Consider the following 6,591-nt stretch of genomic DNA (forward strand, 5'->3'; position numbering starts at 1 on the left):
TATGTAAAAGATAGACATGGACATTGGCAATCTACAGACACTGGACTCATCCCAGTTTGGCTTTGTTAGGGGAAGGTCATGCCCACTTAACCTGACAGACTTCTTTGACAGGGTCACCTAGGCAATGGTTGAGGATAAAATAGAGCATATTGTATATCCTGACCTGGTCAAGGCATTCAATACAATGCCTTACTCAGACATTGTTTACAAGCCCCCTTTGCTAGGCATAATTCCATACATTATTTGTTGGATTTCTGGCTGGCTCAGAGACAGGACCCAAGACATCAGGATCAGTGAGACCACTGCCAACAAGATACCTGCCACCCGCAGAGTATCCCAAGGCTCTATGCTAGGTCTGCTCCAGTTTGGCATTTACTTCTCAGAAGTCAAAGCTAACGTTCAAGGTCGGCTGTTCACCAAATTCACAGATAACTGTAAATTAGCAGCTATTATATATTCCTCCCAAGGCACCAACATCTTACAAGAGGATTTAACACAGATAAATGATAGATGTCCATCTCTGTCCAACCTGATCTCCTGGTACACCCCTCCCCGTTCCCTGTGCAGGTCCGATAAACACTTACTACAAGTCTATAGACCCAATAAGAACATAGGTAAATTATAAACACTCCATTTCCCTTTTTTGGAACAATCTTCCACTCCAAATCAGAAGCCATAGCTCCCTTTTTAACTTCAAACATGACCTGATACTATATCTCCATAACAACCCTACATGTACCTGCAAACACCCTACTTAACCCTCCCTATACCCACTTTACCACTACGTCTGATCTATAAGACCTTTCCTATTTCTATAACTTACTTTATATGCTCTCCCTACTACACCTTCCCTCTAGATCACTACATCCCTCCTCTACTACTTTCTTCTTCTGTACCATCTCTTCCTCTGATCTGAGGTCCCTTGTACATACACATTTCTCTTTTTTTTTATTCCTGCACTAGTTTCTTCCTCAGATCTGAGGCCCCCTGCACATACACAATTTCTCCTTCTAGTCACTAATCTAATAATGCCAGATTATTTTCAAATGATTACCTATACCCTTAATTCCCTTACTGCATACCTCTTGGATTTATCATCGCTGTTTTTCCTTTTGCAATCTTATTATTATATTTTTGTATATTTTCTATATTCCATGAGTATATTATTTTTTTTTCTTATCCATTGTATTCATGACATTGTTTTGCTCTGTATTAATGTAAACTTGTCTCTACTTGTAAGTCTGTTTGGGGCTTTTCCCCTCGGGTGTCCGCTGAAAAAGGGTAAATTCTTACCCAGCTGGACCAACCCGGTTAACAAATGCAAAATAAATAAATAAATGACTGGTGCCAACGCTGTGGCCTAAAACTCACTGCTCTAAAATGCACTACAATGCCATTTGGGAAACTGTCAACCAACGTTAATTACTCCTTCAATAAAACATCCCTAAGAGGCAACCCAGCAGTCAGGGATCTGGGAACATATGTAGACAGCAATCTGGCTTTTGACCACTACTTAGATAAGATAGCAAGAAAATCATTCTGTCACCCAACTTATAAGAAAGGGTATGACATCCAGGTCCATGGAAGTTATAGTACCACTCTACCTGGCCCTTGTCACATCTATCATTGAATACAATGCCCCCTTTTGCGTGTACCTAACCAGATCTTTTCAAACAGTTGGAGCTCCTACAAAGATTTCTCACCAGGACAATTTAGTGCATGAATACCCTGTCCTACACTGTTTGCCTAAAAGTTCTGTCTCTGTGTTCAGTCTCTTGCAGGGTGTGAGACTGGGTCTTTGCCTGGCTTATAGGTTTTCCTGAGAACCAACCCTGATGAATGTGTTGCACATGCACTTAACAAAACAATACCAAAAACATGTTTATAGGTAAGCAACAATTTATCCCCTACTTCAGAAATAATTTCTGAATAAACTGTCAAATTGCTCACTATAACTTTTTTATCATACAACTGTCTATGGTGTGACAGGCACCCATAGACAAACTTCTATTAGTCATAGCTGGACTGAACTGATTATTTGTGATATTAATGTGTTTATTGAATCTAAACACCTCATTTGTAGGTCCAGCAACTAGATTTTCTGGGTGTGCTCTAATGTGAAATCTAGGATTCTGATCTAAAAAGCTACATTCAGGAAGCATATCTTCAGATGTTAATTCTCATGCTTTGACTTTAATAATACCTCTTTCAGTGTTTCTGGCTTGGCAGAGTTGTAGATAAGCTGCAAAAATTAGAAGAAAACATATGGGAGAATGATATGTTAAACAAGGTTAAAGAGAATAGCTGAACAGACAGGTGAGCATGGTGGTCCTACCCCATAGCCATATTCTGAGTTGTTGAATGGCAGGAATAAATAATATACCAAACTGTTAATTCCAAAACATTTTAAAACACTTGTGATGAAACTTGCATAGTCATATTTTGAGAGGACATACAGGGATGGACAAAACTAAATCTAGAACTTTAGCTGTGTTTTATTTTCCTTGTGTAATTAAAGATAACAATAATTTCTGTATAGCATTTCAAAGACTATGCCATATCTTGGATTTAGATGTCTACTAATGCCTGTGCTTGCTACAGAGGTCCAGTTTGAGCAGATAGCCATGGATCTTGTAAACACTCATTGTTAAAACTTAATAACGAGATAGCAATACATTCTGATGACAAATAACTATCCTACCAGGCTTCCTGAAGCAATACCACTACAATCAGCCAATGCTAAGCTAATAGACAAAGGGCTAGCACTACTTATTTTTCGCATACAGACGCCCAAAGAAATATTGAACGACTAGAGCTGCCACTTCTATCCAGGGTAGCCTTGACAGTGTTTTAAAGCAAAACTATTAATAACTTTAGTATACCGCACTCAAACCCATGGTGTAATGGAGCATGTTAATACAATTCTAAAGGCCTTGCTAAAGAAGACCGTAGAGTAGGATACTAAGAACTAGGATAATTTTACTTCCTTATCTCTTTTTAGTGTATGAGAGGTTTTATCCCATTTTATTTAATCTGTGGGAGATGTGCCTCAGTTTTCCAGGATATAACAAATGACACATGGGAGAAAGACAAAAAAGCCCTTTTGAAATGCAATAGCACACTTCACAAATTTGCAAAACAGACTAAAAAGCATTATGCCACTTGCTAAGCAACATAAGCAAAAGTCAGTAGAAATGAAATGCAACAGGGGTATACAACAAGAATGCCATATTTATTGAATTTTAAACTAGTGGAAAATGTGTTAGTGTTAATCTCCTTTACTGAGAATGAAATCCTATTAAGATGGCAAGGACCCTTTGAGGTGAATGGAGAAAATGAACCAAGCATACCTCTCAACCTGGAAACATCAAAAATCTGGACAATGCCCATGAAAAACAGATACAAATCTGTACGTTGATTAATGTAAAATTTGCATACATAGTTAAGTAACCCTGCCCACTCCAATAGGATTGTGGGATACCAACTTTCAAATGCAAACTGAAGAACAGACAACCAAAATATGGTACCAGATTCCCCCTGCAGTCATTCCAATGTCCCATTACCTGGCTATTTCACCCCATTTACCATAAACACTAATGTGTGCATACTCTTTATTTCTACAATAATTATTTTGATTTTATTTTTACATTTTATAGCACAATGCACAAACACTAATAGATATCTGCTAAACAAAGCAACACTGTTTCACAATGAAAATAGACTTGGCATTAAAACGTCTTTGCCCTTGAAACTCACATTCATTGAAACAGCATTGAAACCAACACCGCATCCAAAGAAAATGCATCTGGCCAGTGGTGGATAAAGATTACATTTGGGCTGTTTCCAAATCATAGGCCCCTGGCTCGCACACAAAACAAGAAACATACATGCATTCTTTGATACACCTTCCTGACTTTATTAAATCATATTCCCTGAATAATACAGCACACTTGTTAGACTTAAGTTAGACCTCATTTTAAAATTTGTTTGAAAATTTTTCCAGTAGGCAATGAAACAAAATGCATGAACCAATAATGACAAAACTACCCAATTCAGAATATTTCCATTATAAAAGTCTACTTCCAAATACACTATATATATATATATATATATATATATATATATATATATATATATATATACATACATATATATATATATGTACTTATTTTCAATTTCAGTTTTTTTTTGGAGGGGGTCAAAAGGCCTAAAACCAGGGATACATTTTAAACATTGCTTATATAATTTTGAAAAGTTGCTAGAATAAAATGTCATGTTACTACCATGCATTTCACTGCCAAGGCTTGAACCCAGGACCCTGTCCATTACAGTCAGAGCAACATACCACTATGCCAAACCAGCAGTTTCTAGAAAAACAGGAAGACTAAAACCTAAATGGCCATCATTTAGTGAATTCAGTTCTCACTTCTCACCATAACTCTCAACCTCTTAGCACAAAAAAACTGGACAAACCCAATAATGGGGGAATACAGAATTCAGATATCACTTCTCACCATAGCTCTCAACGTCTTAGCACAAACAACTGGAAAAAGCCAATAATGGGGGGTACACATCCCCGAAAAAGGGACAAATTTCAAATACTGATGTTATGAACTTAGAAAATTGCTTGAATAAAAGGTTTTGTGTTACCATTTATTTTCTGAAGAATATGAAGTCTGAAATTCAAATGCCTGTCATTATTTAGTGAAGTCAGTCCTGCAGTGATTTGCCATTGCCACAAAAATCCTGAAAACCACAGATTTAATGAGGAACAGAACAAAAATATGAGGCAAAAATTCACAAGTGGTGGTAGCTAGGGACTTTAGGCTCTTTTTACCTTGTACCCAAGGTACAGGGTTTGAGCATGAGTACCTCTAGCCACTAGGTGTATTAAGTTGGGGACATTTTCACACACACACACACACACACACACACACACACACACACATACATATGCACAGACTACATTTGTAAGGTGCTGTTAACCACTCAGCAGTTTTAACCATGCACTGTACAAAACATTGCTCTTCATGTGTAGACTTGTACTGTTCATATTAGACTGCTATCATCCCAGTTAAACAACTTCTAATCTCCTAGGCACTACTCTCCCTGCAGCACAGAACAGCGAGCAACTGAAACCACAGATCTGCACTTTCTATCTGTAGCCAGCTTGATTGAAATGAACATCCTGAGACAATGTTGCAATTGTCTCACATTTAATGACATTTATCTACAATGTATACAGTCTGCCACATGGTGTGAGAGATGCAGTTATATAATGTCAATGGAGGCAAAGCTCTCTTATGAGGACACTACAAATAACAAAGCTGTCAGCACCACACAGCACCACATTAAAGCAATCTCAAACACTTCAGACCAAACAAACAGACCTGCATATGCTGAGGGTCTTAGAAGTAACCTAACTAAATCAAAGAGGCCTTCAACATGTAAATCAAGAAACAAGTGCCCTAGCAACCTCACAAACACATTTCACAGGGAGCACCAGCCATGAAATATTTGAGTTAGAGAGACTCAAGTCTAAAAGCCCATAAGGAAAACCACTACATATACCAATATGTATGTCATAGGTGACTCCATAATGAGATACATGGATGTACATCTCCACAGGTTGTACAAATAAAGGGTCACAGTCAATTTCCTATCAGGTGCCAGGATTTGCCACAACACACAAGCATTCTAGTCTCTGCAACACAAGTACACATATGACACAGTCATTGTATATGTTGGTGCAAATGACATGAGATGTACCTCCTTAGGCTATATGATGAAAAACATGATGGAACCCTCAGAATATGTATCTGAGCAGCTGTGAGCTTAGCATTAAGCAGTATTCCACCATTATCAAGAAGGATGTCGCAATATGATCAAAAGATAATTGACTTCAACAACTGGCTTAGATTCTGGTGTCATTAAAGAAGACAGAGATTCCAAACTGCTTTGCCAGGGATGACATGTACCTCTCCTCCCAAGGCTTCCATATGTTCACTAAAACCTTGTCTGCTGTCATTGTGCCTTTTTAGGCAAGTTTAGTTTTCTAAAACTTCCACTATAACTAAACAGAATCAGGACAACACTAAGGTGTTTCTGCTCAATGCTAGAACCCTTAACAAAAAACTCCACACCTTGCAATCACTATTTACCCTAAATATACACATTGTCATGAAGACCTCACTCAATACTAGTAAAAGGACTACATCAATGGTGGACATCAATACTTATCCCTTGTGTAGGCCCACTGCAATAGAGACAGGCACTAAAGGTGGTGGTGTTTCTATATTCCTAAAAAAATCTCACTTCCAGACTTGTTTGACAAGATAAATAGTTGGAACTCCTCTACATCCAGCTAACTATAAACAAAACGCTTCCTCACATCGCAGCTAATAACCGGACCCCCTATATCCCCCCTCAATTCATACCACTTACCTAATCAATACAGAATGCCTATATATTAAAACAAGCACCATTTTCCTCAGAGACTTAAATTATACTACCACCAACTGGGAGACTTATACATCATCAAATGTATGCCAAGAGATTTCTGGACTTCATAAATACAAACTCCTTAGATTA

The sequence above is a fragment of the Protopterus annectens genome, chromosome 2.part1 (assembly GCF_019279795.1).
Source record: "Protopterus annectens isolate FY-2018-M chromosome 2.part1, PAN1.0, whole genome shotgun sequence".
In the NCBI taxonomy this organism is placed as follows: Eukaryota; Metazoa; Chordata; order Ceratodontiformes; family Protopteridae; genus Protopterus; species Protopterus annectens.